Source organism: Coffea arabica, chromosome 9e (genome assembly GCF_036785885.1).
Source record: "Coffea arabica cultivar ET-39 chromosome 9e, Coffea Arabica ET-39 HiFi, whole genome shotgun sequence".
Taxonomy (NCBI): Eukaryota; Viridiplantae; Streptophyta; class Magnoliopsida; order Gentianales; family Rubiaceae; genus Coffea; species Coffea arabica.
The window spans coordinates 2580945-2598503 of record NC_092327.1 but is presented as its reverse complement, the minus strand read 5'-3'; the positions used below and the strand labels follow the sequence as shown (position 1 = coordinate 2598503).

At 32.7% G+C, this 17559-nt stretch overlaps 1 pseudogene; it reads right to left on the bottom strand.

The window, feature by feature from the left end:
* Positions 1 to 12593: 12593 nt before the first annotated feature.
* Positions 12594 to 13773, bottom strand: LOC113710096 (purine permease 21-like; annotated as a pseudogene).
* Positions 13774 to 17559: the final 3786 nt, after the last annotated feature.

The window sequence follows — 17559 nt, the reverse complement described above, 5'->3', positions numbered from 1 at the left end:
TTTCACTTTACTGTTTACCACCAGATTTCAATTTTAATCCCAACAACTTTAAATTAATACGATAATGTTAGACTTTTTTTTCTTTGCAATATCTAATTTTCTGTCTCCTTCTTTCGTATCTCTTTTTCTTTTCATAGTATTAATAAGTGTGAAAAAAGAAATTTGAGAAAACCCTTTTATTTTTATATTTTTGAATCTCTTAAAGTGAAAAAAAAGAAGAATTATCATTCTAAATTTTTTATTTTTAATTATATATATAAGGGTAAATATATTTAAAATTTTTTGACCATAGTAGTTAGATTAACGATGAAGTAAAATTCTAAGAAAATAATGTTAGAAATTAAATCGATTATATCACTACAATTTAAAGGAATAAAGTAATAATAACAGTGTAGTAATGCTATAGAATAAAAGGGTATTTTTATCCAAAATTTCTTAAAACATTGAGTTGAATTACTTATGGGGGTGAAGTAATTAAAAGATAATGTTAGGGGGTAAACTGATAGTAGTGATATAGTTTAAGGGGGTAAAGTGATAATAACCCAATTAGAATTAGTTGTTATCATCGGTCAGAAAGAAAAAGAGACAAGCAATAAAAGAGGAAAATGAAAACAAGTTGGACGAACACTCTCCAACCAATCACACGTCGCCACGTCAGCAACACAAGCACTCTCTTGAGGAATGGCATTCCCCCTTTTACATATATGTTAACTAGTATTTTGACTCATGCTATGCACGGGGTTATATTTCAAATCAAAATAATATTGTATATATATATATATATATATTGTGGTACAAAATAATAAATATATATATAGACTAACAATTTTAAAGAAGTGTATGCTTAATATTTTGGAAAAAAAATTAATCTATAATGATTTACATGATAAAAGAATTGTTAATGCATTTAAGGAGATGGTTAGGTTGGGTGGTAAGGTGAGAAGAGTTTTCTGAAAAAAGGTCAATTTATCAATATCTTACAAAACATATTATGTTATACCCATATATCAAAACTTATAATATAAAAAAATAAATTATAACAAATTTATTTTCTTCCATTTTTAGAAAAAAAATCTTTCTCCTATCTTGTGCCCCTAAAATTGTTGACTGCATTTAGATTAGCAATTTTCATAAACTTTAACGTATATTTTAAAAAAAAAATCTCCGTAATATGTGTTTTTAGAGTTCTCAAAATTATTAAAAATCACTATCATTTCCCTCTTCTCTTATACACCAGATAGTCATCAAATGCCTTTCATATCTTCTATCATGGTACCACTCTCTCTATTATTTTTTTTTTGTCATATCTATCATATTCCTGCTATCCCCTTTTTTCTTTTGTCCCTTCTCCGCCCATCTTTGTAACCCATATTTCTTCTTCAATCTTTCCTGCTATTTTTCAACTCCTCACCATTTTTTTCCCTTCCTTCTCCCCCTTTACCTAACCTCTAAATTCATATCCCTACGACCCAATATATTTAACTTTACCTATCATAATGAAAATATAAAATTAAAAATTAATTACAATGGTTGCATTATTAGTATCTAAAAATGGAAATAAAAAACTGATAATATCTATAATATCCTCAAGTACTACAATCAATATATATATATATATATATTTAACATAGCAAATACATATTTACATATGAAGACAGTAATAAGAATACATAAAATAATTAATGATACCAAAACTTATCCTTAGTGTTTGAGTTTTGCACTTTTATTCAAATCTAATGTCAAATTTGGGCCAGATATATACAAATTAAGTAGTAATTTAGGGTTGAATGTTCTATATCTTTCTCTTAAACTATAATGTTACTTTTTTAAAAATTTTTGATAGAATTGGTGTTGTTATTATCATTATTTTTTTTTATCAAAAATGAATATTTCAAAAAAAAATCCACATTAAAAGGCTAGTAGTACTTTGTCTTTTATTTAGTGATTTCATAATTTGGATTTCATGAATAGTACCATTCTTGATTTTTTAAATCCACAACATTATTTCCTTTTTGTTTTCTATTTAATTTTGCCCTTTTACTTAGGATTACTAAGTTAAAAGATAAAATATTATCATTTACTTTTTTAATTTTACTAAGTTTGGCACTGTTTTTTTTTATTTACCCTTCCACTAAAAACTTCAAACCAAATTCTTATATAAGCAGAGCCACGACTTTTTTAAATTAGAAAGGCATGGAAGTCACTTCTTACTTAAGAAAATGTTATTTGCACTCCATTTTTTATTATTTGCAATTCCACCATTTGTTTTATCATATAGTCTAATTAATGAAAATGATATGATCAAAATGATTATTGAAGTGTGAATAACAAAAATGGAGTGTAAATAATCTTACTTATTTAAATTAATAAGAAAGTATGAAAGGATGTTCTATTTGTTATCTCTTCTTATGGTCTTATAGAAGTTTTAATTGTTGTAGAATCACAAATAACGCAAGGCAATCGGAAACGTGATGGGTTGAAGTTCAAATAGGATAACATGCACATTAACCAACAATTTGAAATGAAATGATTTTAAAAAGTAACCAACAATTTCAAATGTGAAGAGTAGATGTGGAAGTTGAGAGGAATATATTTTATGAATTAAATTAAATGTGAAATGCTAGAAAAATGGAATTGGTAGTGGGAAGATACGTGGAGGCCTGTTGTTAAAAATCCCTTCTCAAATTTATATAGATATAGATGTTAATAATTTGTGCATAGATATTCCAAGAGTTGGTAATGTGTTTCTTACTGGAATGTTATTGTTGCGGTGCTACTAGAGCAATTTATTATAGGGCCCAGTTGACTGGCTAATTCCTTGATGAGAAAACAAAATATCTGGCAATCGTAGTTAGCAAAAGAAGTGGGTACCGAACTATGCGTGTCGAGTTGACTCCACATAGGAGACAGAAATGAATTTTTTTTTTAACATTAGAACTGCATATGGTGAGGTTGATGATGTATGCCAAAAATATGCCTAAAGGTTTTTGGGTAGAACCCGCTGCTTGTGCTATATATGTTTCTAATTAGTCTCCTACGTGATGCAATTTTAGGAAGATATTACAAGAGTTATGGACTGGTAAGAAATTAAATATTTCTCATTTAAAAGTATTTGGTTGTCATGCCTATTCCTATGTCTTAGATACGGTTAGGAAGAAACTAGATGACAAGGTAGAAAAGTGCATCTTTCTTGGTTATAGTCATGAAACCAAAGGTTACAGGTTGTTTAATCCAGATATAGGAAAGGTGATTATCAATGGGGGTGTCACATTTGATGAGCAAGGAGCTTGGGATTGGTCTAAGAAAGTGTCAGATTCTACACCAAAACATCCACCAATGTCGCTATATTTGGATGAAGGGAATTCTTCTAATCAACTAGTAGAGTAGTCTAGACAACCTACAAGTGATCCTTCATTTTTTAGGGTGCAATCAAGTCCTATACAGTTATCTAGTCATCCACATTGAGAGCATTGCATGCCAACACGCTTGGAGGATTATGTCGTTAGTAATGATAATGACTTGTCTGATGAAGATATTGTAAATTTTGCTTTATTTGCAAATTGTGATTGTCGCGCCCCATTTTTGAAATAAAATGATAAGGTTGAAAAAATGTATTTATTGATTTTAGAAATAGAAAAAATGAGTTTTTGATTAGTTTTTATTTGAAAATTAGTTTTTGATTTTAGAAAATAAGAAAATAAGGGCCTAAATGGGACTTAAAATATGCGACGGTTTTGGCCCAAAATAATGGTCTAAAAATGGTTTTTAAGAAAAAATAGGAGTCGCTACTTGATATTGAATTAAGGTATACCAAGTCACCTAAAATACGTTTTTTAAATAATAAATAAATAAAACCCTTTTTAGACGACTCCAACTTTTCGAAAAAATAAGAGAAAATAGTTCGGGAGTCACGGTTCAAGAAACGGAAGACAAAGATTTGATCTAAGGCACCCTTTCAATCTAGCCAAGACTAATTGTGAGATTTAGTCGAAAATTTTCTTAGTCTAACCTCTAAAACTTATCACATTTTAGATGTTTTTACATGGATACAAATTTAGACCTATGGAGTATCGAAAGGGATAAAATAGGGAAAATGACATGTTTCATCCCTCATATTTCGCAAAAATATTCTTTTTGTCCCTCACTTTTAAAATGAAAGAAATTCGTCCCTGACATTTAAAAATTAAAATTATTACATCTCTGAACATAATTTTCAATTTGAATCAAACCATCCAATAACCCAGTAATAAATTTCGAAAATAGAATTGATAGATCATTCGGTCAACTTCATCGTATTCACATGACATTTATTAAACCAAAAAAATAAAAATTGTAACATAAAAGGCCATTCTTTGTCTTGAAATAGTAGAGTTTCTTTTTTGATAAATCTTTTCATACACCGTTAGTATATCCGCTTGCGAATCTAGATGTGTATCATAAATATAAAATTTGGTGTTTAAATTAAAATTAAAATGATATGGCGGTACATAAAACCGTCAGTGTATACAATGATAACGTAGAAAAGATTAATCTTTCTTTTTTATATTATAATTTTTTATTTTTTATTTTTAGGTTCATTAAATTTTACATGAATATCAAGTTGAGTTAACAAAGTGATCTACCAATTACACCCCCAAAATTTGTAATCAGGTTGATTGGTGGTTTGATTCAGATTAAAATTTAGATTCAGGGATGTAATAATTTTAGTTTTTAAATGTCAAGGACAAAATTACTTCATTTTAAAAGTAAGGGACGAAAAGAATATTTTTGTGAAATGTGAAGGATGAAACCGATCATTTTCCCGATAAAATATCTCTTCAAAAGTTAATTGGCATCAGTCACATTAATTGTAACGTCCAAAATTATTCTTAAAAGAGTTCACGAATATGAAAAAAATGAGACTCTAAGAAAAGAAAAAATTATAATATTATATAAATATACATGACCTAAGAGAGGGATGCAACATAATGGGTACGAGAGACTAAGATTCATAACTCAATTTTCCTTTCTATAGAGGAGATACGAGCGTGTTAAAATTAATAAACCATACTCGTTTATTTCCCATATTTGAAGGGTGACTCTCTAATCTAATCAACCGAATGGACTAGCCTACTTCTAATTTCCTAAATGAAATGCAAGTCTAAATGTCATGTTTCGCACACAAATAGGGATAAGAGAGATAGTATATATAGGAAATATCATGCAAGATGAGAAAATATCTTAAAATGAAAAATATGTATCAAATGCGATGAATGTCACGCAAACAATGTGATTCTATCGCGAGACGGCCTATAGGGTTTAGCATTGGACTAAACCTATTTCTACAAATCTTCACTAGCGTTGGACTAGTGAGAAATCGGAGAGAAATGCCACAACTAGCGTTGGATTAGTATGGTGACATCATGCATTTATTATAACTAAATAAATCATAGAAAGCATAATTAAAGTAAGTAAACACATAATGCACATAGAGCACATAACACATAAGTATAATTTCTAGATCCAAAACCCTAATGAAAGTGAATAAATACGTAAGCATACAAGCATGCAAGCACACAAGCAAATAAACGCAAATAAGAGTCTTAACTATTATATTCGGGGCCCTAACTACAATTTAAGGGGAAATTTTAAAAAATAATAACCTAACTATTATATTAATCTAACTAATTACACTTTTAGCAAAATTAAAACCTATCTATTACATAGCCTAACTAAATACACGTCTTGAACATCTATCTATTACAACTTGATATTTAAATGCTTCTCAAATAATCATCAAAATTAAATAAAATGAATGAAACTTAAAATGAATAAAATGAGTAATTAAAAGAAAAAGCACTCAAAATATGCAATTACACATAAAACTCACATAGGAGCACATAAGAGGATTTAAAATAATAAAAGAAAGTATCTCCCTTGAAGTAGTGGTTAAATGAGGTTGGATTTGTCCTATTTATACTCCAAAATCAACAAAATGGTTAAGGCACAAATTTAATTAACAAATAAATTATAAAGAAGTGAAGGTAACCACGAAATCTATCAATTAAAGTATTTAAATGAAGTATAATTAACAATTAAAGAAAATAAACAACTTATATTTAAGAAATCAAAACTGCTATGGATCTAATTACAAAAATAAAAAGTTTTTGAGGTTAAATTATAATTATTATAAAATAAGAGGTCAAAATCAAATAAAAATAAAGTTTAGGGATCAAATTATAATTAAATTAGAGACCTAATTGAAAGAAAACTAAAGTTTTAGGATCATAGTATAATTAACCAAAAGTCCAGGGACTGGAATGCAATAAATGTTACCAGATTTCTTAAATAAGCAAACCATTGGGCCATAATTTTATCCAAAAACCCAATAGAAAATGCATGGGCCTTGGCTTGCAAGCCCAAGTTAAAACCCAATCAGAAATAACTAAAACCCACTTCCAAAAACCCAAACAAAACAACCCAAATCCAATTCTCATCGTATTTTACTAAACCCAACAAACCATTAAACCACCTAAAAAAATTAAGACCTAATTATGTCCTATAACCCAGAAATAATTTTGTTAAAAGACACATTTAAGCATGCAAAAGAGGATTAAAACTTAACAGGGGGAAAAATGATTCAAATGCAGGAGTTGTTGGGCAATAGTAAAATTATGTAAAAATTAAGGGGTCTAAGTGCAATGTTCTGAAAATTCCATGCATCTGGTTCGAAGAAAGCTTTGCTTGTCTGCAACTTTCTTCTCTTTTTAGTTCATCAAACGCAGCAACTTTATCAAGCAAAAAACCAAGAATTCGGACCCAAAAACACAAGCCCATGAGACCCAGGATCCACAGGAAAAGTTCAATGCAATCCTAACAAGAAAATCTGATCTAAATGCTATGAAAAACAGCAGAAAAAAAAGAAGGAAAATAGGAAAACAAGTTCGGCAAGAATTTTTGACAGTTTGATGTTAATCTAAGCTTAGATAAGGTTGGAAAAAATGAAATACCATACCTTTAATGATTTAAGAAGCAAAAACACAGCTTTGAACTTCACGGAAAAGAGAAAATCACAGGTGGGAGCTTAGTTCCTTTGCTGCAGTTGTTCAAGAGCTGATAAACCTGCGAATTTGAGTCCAGAGGCATTTTCCTTGACATTTGTGTGAACAAAATTTGTCCTTATACTATCATAGATTATGCAGAAATAAAGAAATCCTATAAAAGACAAATGTTGGGTTCATATTTTGCTCACAAATCAGGCCAGAGGCTCAACCCTGGCTCAAGTTTTTTCCAGAAAAATTTCTGCACTTTTTCTCTCTGTTTTCTCTCCTTTTCTCTCTGTCTTTTCTTTCCACCGCCTCCTGTACCTTCCTTGTTGCCCTAATGCTGCCTTTTGTTCTATTTATATGGAACAAAATGTCGCTAAAACCTACTTTCAAGGGTGCAGATGAAACCCTTGTCTTGCTGGCAAATTTCTAAGCCATTTGATGGCTTCCCTTCCGGAAGTTTCATGATGATTCGGATCAAGGCTAGGTGGCCTTGTTCTGAGGCTCGGAGGAAACGAAAGTGGAGCAAAAAATTGCATCCAAAATGCCAGCGCAACACTCGTACTCCATGCTGGCTTTTGTACCAGCTGAAAGGAGAAGAAGTCGTGCGGGTGAATTGCACGCGCGCATGATTTGATTTTTTTTTTTACAAAAAACTGATTTTTCATTTTCTGTTTTTTCCTTCTTTTCTTTTCAGCTTTGTCCTACAAAATAAAAATAAAAATAATTGTTTAAACAATGATATAAACAAAGACATAATAAAAATTTACAATATTTTTGGAAAAAATTTGGTGTATATAGTGATCCATTTACATTTGAAGAGGCCGTCAAAGATGATCATTGAAATCAAGCAATGGATGAGGAAATACATGCAATTGAGAAAGATAATACATGCGAGCTGACTTCATTTTCATTTAGGAAGAAGTCAATTGGTGTAAAATGTGTTTACGAGACCAAGTACAAGCCAACTGAAGAGGTAAATCGTTACAAGACAAGATTGGTGGTTAAAGGATATAAGCAAAAGGCAAGTATTGATTACTTTGAAATTTTTGCTCCTATTACCAGACTTAATACAGTTTGCATGGTTATATATATTGCTGCCAATAATTCTTGGAAGATTTATCAAATGGATATGAAATCTGCTTTCTTGAATGATAATTTTGAGAAGGAAGTATATGTTGAGCACTTGCAGGTTATGTGAAGGAAGGCCAAGAAAATAAAATCTACAAGTTAAAAAAGACTTTATATGGCTTGAACCAAACTCCTTGAACGGGGTATACTCATATCGATTCTTTTTTTGTTGGGAGTGGATTTCATAGATGTCTATATAAGCATATTTTGTATATCAAATTCAATTTTGATGGTGATATTCTTATTGTATGCTTATATGTGGATGATCTAATTTTTACTGGCATTAACTTCAAAGTGATTTCTAAGTTCAGAGAGGCTATGATTAGTCACTTTGAGATGACTGACCTGAGATTAATGTCATATTTTCTTGGCATTGAAGTTTCTCAAACAAATGATGGCATATTTATTACACAGGAAAAGTATGCAGGTGACATATTGAAGAGGTTTAAAATAGATACTTCCAAGCCTATATTAGCTCCAGTTGAAGAGAAGTTGAAGTTGGTGAAAGCTGGTAGTGGTGAATTTGTTGATGGCACTAATTTCAAGAGATTGGTTGGAAGGTTTAGATACTTGACGTTGACAAGGCTTGATATCACTTTTGGTGTTGAGTTAATTAGCAGGTTTATGTAGTCTTCATGCCAATCACATTGGCAGGTGGCCAAGAGAATTTTAAGATGCATTTGAGGTACACAATCTGATGGTATCTTTTATTCATATGCTGACAATTCTAGTCTTGTTGACTATACAAATAGTGATTGGTTGGTAATATGATTCAAACAGATGTATATAATGTTATGCTTTTTATTTAGGCAGTGGTGTATTTTTATGACTTTTTAAAAAGCAACAAGTGGTGGCATTATGTATAGCAGAAACAAAGTATATGGAAGCTGCACATAGTGCTATTCAATTGAGAAGAATGCTTGATTTTCTATGGTATAATCAAGTTGGTCCTACAAAGATCTATTGTGATAGAAATTCTGCTATTGAGTTGTCAAAGAATCCAGTGTTTCATGGAAGGAATAAGCACATTATATCAAGTTTCACTTCATTCATAAACTAGTTCAAGATCAGGAGATTGTCATTGATTCTTGCAAAAGTGAACATCAAATTATAGATATTTTCATGAAAACATTGAAGGTGAAACTGTTTCTCAAGTTGAAGAAGATGCTTCATATGATGCAGTTTGAAGACAATGGTTTAAAGGTGGCTGTGTAGGAATTAAACCAAGTCTTATTATTATTTACTAGTTTGTTTTATTTAGAAAACTACTTATTTCGTTGTTTAGCTGTGATTTTTTAGTATTAGCATATTTTGATAGTTTAAATCTCAATAGGATTTTGATACTTAGTAGTCTATATAAAAACCAAAACTTTTGGTCTATCCATGTAAGTGAGAGAAAACATTCAGATAATAAAACGGCCTCCCAGTTCCGTTTCTTCCCTTTTTGTCTTCTGGCCTCGAGAACTCGTTTGTCCTTTTTTGCTTAATTGTGGTGCCAAACTTTGCTTGCTTATTTTGTGCCAGTTATTTGGTTACAAAAATTTTGAAGGCCTACACTGAGGTTGAAGTAGGAAGACTACTTTCGACTATTGTACTGAGCTAATGTCCAAGGCTTTTGAGAGGGAAAAGTAAAGGACACGTACAAAAGGCCATATGACTTGAATTAGACAAAATTGAGTTTTCCTCGTATATCTATGTTTTGTGTGGTCATCTTGTTGATCATCCATGCTGAAGCTTGTGGAATTGCTGCTTGTTTCAGCATTTTGACACATTAGAACATTAGTTTTAGCTCCAAATTGGACCTGCCAAATGTATTTGTTGTTTCCTTCAGTTCCTTCAACAAGCCTAGCTGCGTTAATTTTTTTTACGGTTAAGTTCACCATGCCCCCTGAAGGTCGGGGACTGATTGAATTCCCTGTCCCCCACCCCCACCTCTAAAATAGACACTTTGCACTCCCTATAGTAATAGTCAATGAAATTTTGACCAAATGCCTATTGAAAAAGAACTAAAAAGACCATTTTATCCTCAAGACAGGAAAATGAGTGGTAAAATTATAGAATTGGCCTGTAATAGATACAAACATTCAGGTTTTAGTCATACAACGGAAAAAAAAAAAGGTTCCCCAACCCTAAAAATTGATCTCCTCCACTTTCCACTTTTCAACCTACAATCAATTACCAATCACCATGTCTAGGTCTATTGAGCATAGTTGATTGACAAATTAAGAAAAAAAGGGGGAAGGTTCCAAAATGCAAGAGGTGAAGAAAACACATAAAGTTATTTTTATTTGTTCTAAAGTCAAAAATTGACTTGAAACTTGGCCATTCGATGCTTGTTAAATACTGGCGGCTTACTAATGCTTCAAAATGTAACCTTTGAAAAAATAAATGCTAATATTGCAAGTGATTTACAGGGGCATTGTGGTATCAAAATTGTAATTTCATCGTATTATGCTAGAAAGTACAAATGGTGTTAGCATAGGGGGTGCAAACTGCCCATATTTTGGATTGAGGGGGGAATATTGAACCAAACACTAACATTCATGAGGCCAAAGTGAATAACTCTTTTTTTAAGGGCTAATTACATTTACCTCCCCTGAGGTTTATCCAAATTATGAATCAATCCTCGAGGTTTCACCAAATCACATCTACCTCCCTTGTCACTAACTCCGTTAATACCCTATTGATAGAAATTATAAAATGACAATATTACCCTTAATATAAATGCATCGAAGGTAAAAAAAAAAAAAATTCTTAGATCCATTCTTCTGTAAAGTTTATACAAAAGAAAAAATATTAAAGGTATCAACTACTATTAATCTTTCTTGTGAATGTTTGGAAATCAAAGATCATAATTTCGATTGCAAATAAGTGAAAAAATGTACAAACGTTTTTTCCCCAAGGATTAGAAACTCCAAACAAGTGAAAAATGGAAGTGCTTCGCCCCTGGCGTCAATTCGAGATCTGAGGATGAAGGAAAGGAAGAAGAAAATCTCTTTGTTAATAGTTTGAATTGATAGGGACTAATTTCAAAAAAAAAAAAGAAAAATAAAGATTGGTCACCATAAGTCTCTTCCCTTTCCACGAGTGCCATCTTTCTTATCGACTTCACCAAATCCACCATAACCAAGCAAGCCACCATCTCTTTCTTCCTCTTTCCTCAGTATTTCTCTATTGTCTTCACAAACCCATGACATTAAAGCTGCATGAATAGTACATCAAACTGGAATTGCTCAAAACTTGAGATCCCATGACTTAATGTATCAATCTCTGGAGATTTACCCTTGGGAGTCAAAATTGATAGATCTATGCATGCTTTTGGTTAATTTTACTTTGTCAAGATCTCTATTGGTGGTTTACTTTCTTTGTTTTTATTTTTTATTTTTGTAGTTTCCTTGAATCTTAGCTTTGGTCGATCGGAATTGCTCGATCATTGCAATTCATGGAGTATATTTTCAAATTGATGGATATGGCAAACTGTTTAGGCAAGTTGTAGTAGCTTTTGGGTGCTCTTGTTCCAATTTTGATTGAAAACTAAAGAAAAAGTGGTGTTTGTTGGCAGTTTTGAGTTATTAGCGAAAGATGGTATCAATGCCGGTTTGAAACAACTGTAAATTTGCAATGTCTCCTACGTTTTTTAGGGTGATGATAAATTTTCAATATAAAAACAAAAAGGAAAGAGGAAGAAAAAGGGAAACAACAACATTGATGGGCAAAATTAGGAATTCAGTTGCATTTTTCTGGTGGCTTGCCTGGAGATGACTGGTCAAACGTTAATTGACTAACTGGAAGGCTCTACTTGTTGTGGATCTTTGAGTTTGATGGACCGTTTTGTAATTTTATCAAACTTTAAGGATTAATTCGTAGTTTGGACAAATCTCAAGGGAGGTAAGTGTAATTAACCCTGTTTTAAATTATAAATGGAACATGCTACTGGTACAACTAGTTGGACCAAGACTCAGATTTTCTAACTGAAGGCGAAAAGAGAGTGTAACTATTTTAAAACCTTCTTGTGCTTCGGTTTCAAGTCATGGGGAAATTACGTTATATATGAGGTTAATCACAAATCTTGCCAAACCACAGATTAACTTAATTGTCTCCCCTAGTAATATAAGTGAGAGCAATTACAAAGATTTCTTAAAGCTTCATGATATACCCTTCCGAACACATTGAGATGGCAGCAAACCATTGTTCCCTTCATTATTCTTGTCATTGAGTTGCTTGCAGTTTGATAGAAGGATGACATTGAAACGGATAACATATGAAGAAGAACAAACGTTAGCCTACTATTTTGTTTGATACATATGTGTATTCTTATCCTTTATTGCAGGACATAACAAGCTGCTTATCCAGAATTTTGCAACCGCTAATCTCGTCTTCTGAATTCACAAGAAAGTTGCAAGAACAATACAATAGGAAAAAGTACAAAACCAGTACTCATATTTCTGTGATCGAATCTTCTGTAACTTCACTAGGAAATTTTCTTTTGGCCTTGGCCTTCAGATCATCAAGATAATGCTGATAGACATAAGATATAAATCCCCACAGGGCTAACAGGAGGGATACTACTTTGGCAGCAGTCACCTTGTCGTGGAAAACTACCACAGCTAGAACTGGAGCAACCGGCAAGCCCACAGCACTAATGACATTGGAGAACGGGGAAGAGACCTTGAAAATCAGTCCATTGCAACCGATGTTGAAAACCTGCCATGATATCCCAGTCCAAAGAATAGTCATGATATACGACACTTTCCCCAGTTTAAAATCCTGCATCTCTGATTTCAAACTCTTCCACTCTCCACTCGCAAAAAGCCCCACTACGATTGCAAGCGTTGCAACTAACGACTCGTAGAATGTGAGATCAATAATGACTGAAAGTTTTGCTTTTAAGTATCTTCTGAAACATGAGTTCAGTGAATGAAAGCACAAATGCATATAAAGCAGATGCAGCAACAGTGCATATAACGCCTACTGTGTATTTGTGCTTGGAGGCGTTACTGGAATCTTCAGTATCATTGTGGATTACAAGGATTATGGAAGAAATGGTTAGCAATGCAAGAGAGTTTATTATGAAAAAGGTAAGCTTCTGTGCATTCAGGAAAAATGCAAAAACAGCTTTGAATGCTAATTGGCTTGCACATATCAGAGAATAAGTCGAGACTGGAAGGTATTTTAGGCCAAGTGAGTATAACACGGAATCCCCAGCTGTACACAGCCCAAGAAAGACATAAATTGAAGTAAGGACAAGAACAGAAGGCTGTTGGACTCTACTATAATCTGCATTATTATTCTGTAAGGAAGAATGGAAGAGGAAGGGTAGGAGCATGGGGAAGCCCATAGTTAGTGTCAATGTTGCTAACCACGTACTGTTTCCGCCCTTATCAAAGTATAATCTGCCCAAAAGAGTACCAACGGCCTGGCCAGAGAGGAGAAATAATATGTAGATGGCCACTTGAAACCACCATTTGTACGTTCTAAGCCAATGTACATCTGATTGTAAGCATGGTTCGAAGTCTCGGCCGAGACCGAGACGACTCGGCCGAGTCGTCACCGTCTCGGCCCCTACCGATACGATACCGTGACGAAACGATACCGAAATACTTGACTCGCCGAGAAATCGGCCGAGTCGTCACCGTGACGGATTGACTCGGCGAGTCACACCGAGTCACTCCGAGTTATCCCCGAGTCAAGACGAGAAATCAGCCGAGTCACACCGTGACGGATTGACTTGGCCGTTTCTTTTACTATTTTTTAATTATTTTTATTTAGCATACTTTTTTATATTATTAACAATTTTTAGAATATTAAATACTTTAAAATTTGCGTCTCACCGAGACCGCGACCGATATGCCGAGACCGATGTGGAACGTTCTGGGCCGCGACCACAACCGCGACCGTGACTTTGAACCATGATTGTAAGGGAGTTTTAACATTTTCCGTTGACAATAGTACTTTAGCTTCCATACATGGTCAGGTAATATTAGAAGGAATCAGCATTATCTAGACAATTCCACTTGCAAATCCCACATAAACAAGAAATAAAAAGGATAGCTTATTGAAATATACTCTTTGAACTGGGAGGCTTATGCGGTCAAAAATGAAGTAAACCTATGAAATATGACTTCCATTGATCAAATTTGCTACTGGGGAATAAGCGGATTCAAGCTTCCTGATTACATCCAATACGAAAATGCACCAGAAAAATTTGCTCCAGTTCACTGCTACATAATAGTTAATACCTTTCTTATATGCTCTCTCCTAGTGATAGAAGTCATAAGTAGATCATAAAGAAATATTTAAAGATAGGAACTAGTGTCTTCATTAGTTAAGAAAAGAAGCAATTTCCGTAACCAGATTTTCATATTAGTAATCAAATATGATTAAGCAACATTCTTTTGGCCCTAACTGAAGTTAAAATCATAGTTCAGAACTTACGTTTCATCAATACCCTGAAAATCATAAACTTGCAGGGCAACAATGTACTCAGCCTACATTTTTAACTGCTAAACAGCTGTTCTACATTAACTATTAGGCTTTACCAGTGCAAATGGGCAAATCTCTGCCTCAACCTCTGGAAATTTGATTTAGAGCTAAAATCAGAAGCTGATGGTCCCTGATTTTTATTCAGATATCTGTGATCAACTAGACAAGCGTCCCAATTTCAACTTCCTGTCAATGTCCATAAAGTACTTCTACGGAGACCCAAATTCCAGAGTGGTTGCAAGAGTTATCCAAAACTGTTATATTCGTATAATTCGTTTCTGTGGATATGAGAGTGGAACGAAGGAGACATATTGCAAAATGAGAAGATTAATTTCTTGCTAGTTGCTAATTGAAGTGAAAGAATGAAGTTTAAGATTTGGACCCTTAAAAATGTGCATCCTGTTTGTTTAATGGTTCTTTGTCAATATTTTTCAGCTCTTTAAGCGTAATTGTGTTTCTTGGTGATATTTGGTATGAAAAATGAGGAGTATAAGCGGTTCAGACTGGAATTATCATCTGATTTGTTTAAAGGAGAGCTAAATTAAATGATCCCTATAACACAGGCATTCGATCTTATCCCTAGTTTTGGTATCTAATGGAAGGTCGAAAGCTTGCATTCCTCAGCAAAACATGCCACAGTTAACTGGAATTAATCCTGTAATGATGAGCTTTAATACAAAATTTCAAACCATGTCTTGCTAATAACATCAGCGAATTAACAGTTAATCCTCCAGGGGCACCTAAGCATGGTCATGGTTCCCTGGTGTACAATTGTTGTCTAAAATAGTATATTTGCTGTAGGGTATGATAATCAACAAAATCTGTGACTTTACTAACGTAATCCTAAACATGAAAAAATTTGATAGGTACCAACAGATTATGACTTTAGGACAAGAATGAATAGCCAAAGTGCAACAGAAGAAAAGGGAAATTACGAATCGACTTACTTGTGGTGCATGAAGGCTGTTTTCGAGCTTCCTCCATCCAAAAAAATCAGTGCAGAAACAGTGTGATTTTAAGTAAGGATAAAGCAAAACAGTTAAAACTTTTTAAATACAATGCTAGGGTAAAGTTTTGAAAAATTCCCCTAAAAACAACTACAGATGCAGCAGAAACCACATCAAGAAAACACACCAAGAAGTATTTAATTACCAGATTCTGTTAGTTCTTTGACTGCTTTTCAAAGCTGATGGGATATTATCAAGATTGCTTGCATGTCTCATCAAAATCAATAGCAAGTATGCCATTCAGTAGTCAAGGCTTTCACTGATTGCTGAATAAAATATCTTATTTGTCAATACTGCTATCGATTGGTGAAAGCTACATGATCCAAGTTGTTATAAATTATAAATTGGCAGCTGAGAATAATAATATGATTTAACACGGTTTTGTGCTCATCTCATTAACCATTTGTTACTGAACCAAGTCAACATCTTCCAGATTGAGGCAATTTTATTGCAGCAAACATGATATTCGCATTTTTGTTGTTTTATGGTCATTGGTACATCCTTTCTATGAAAAGAGTGATTAGGCAATGAAATATCATTACCTTGTCTGTGAGGTCTATGGTAGAAATAAAGGAGAAATCCAGATTAGATCTGCAACTATCTTACTCAGTTACTCGTCTAATCTGTTTATAGTAGCTGGAGGGAAGAACCTGTCAAAAAGTTGCGCTGCTGTTAGATATGTTAATGGGTAGGGTTTGGGTTAGATCCTTTGATCCAAATTCAAATTTATTAGCTTTAGTTAGACCGAAACCCCAAATTCAGAGTCAAATCCAAACCCATATGTGTTTGAAAAAATAAGTCCAAATCCAGACCCTCCTGGATCTGAATATCCAATGGGTATTCATTGTTTTTTTATAAACACTCTAAAATAAAAATATATTAAAAAATATAGATTTCAAAAAAAAAATATAAATGCCATCCAAATTTTTATTTTTAAATAATAAAATTAATATTCAAGAAGTTGAATGCAATATTATGAATTCAAAAAAAAACAACTACTATCAATTGCTTCTATTTATTTTTAAATCTTCAACTATATTTACGTCAAATCTTTCATTTATTTGCCTTTACTTTTCTCTTTTTTCTGAAAAAATTTGTACTAATTACAGTGATAACTAGGATTAAGTTGAAAAAAGAAAACAATCATGAAGTCTTACGATATTCGATCCAATAACCATAGAATGTTAGAATATTTTATAACTTTATTAATATATATATATATATCTGTGTGTACATACATACATACATGCATACATATATATATAATTTAATTATATATACATGGGTCTGAATAGGGTTTGGTATGAGTTTATATTTAGGTATGGATTATAGAAAATCAAACCTTACCAGACCAATAACTCTTTTATAGGGTCTGGGTTTGGGTAGGTTTGGGGTTAAGAAATTAAATCCAAACGCTACCCAAATACATTGGGTCTAGGTTAGATCTGAGTAAAACTCGATTCATTGATATGCCTAGCTTCGTTTGGTTTAATTAGATTAAAATCTGTTCAGAATAATACATTCTACAAGTAGTAGTCACTTAGTTTAAGGCCTATCAAATTGAACAATTCCATATAAATTATATTGGTTCAATTAATGTCAAATGGTTAGTTGTCCTTTGTCATTACAATTAAATGTCATTTAAAAAAAATATTTGGCAGGGTGGGATGGGATTTAAGAAGTGAGGAGGGGACAAACGGATTAGAACTCAGAACCTTTAATTCTAGGGATCTCAACCTTTGCCACTAAATCAATATCTTATCGGTTCAGATTAATTCATCCCTTTGAGTTGATGAAAATAAGGGTTGTGGTGAATTTCCACTTATTTATAGTTCTTTTCTGGATAATTCATGAGAAAGTAATTAGTTTGTATTTGAGAGATATTATGTTGTAATAACCCGTATTTTTTCTAC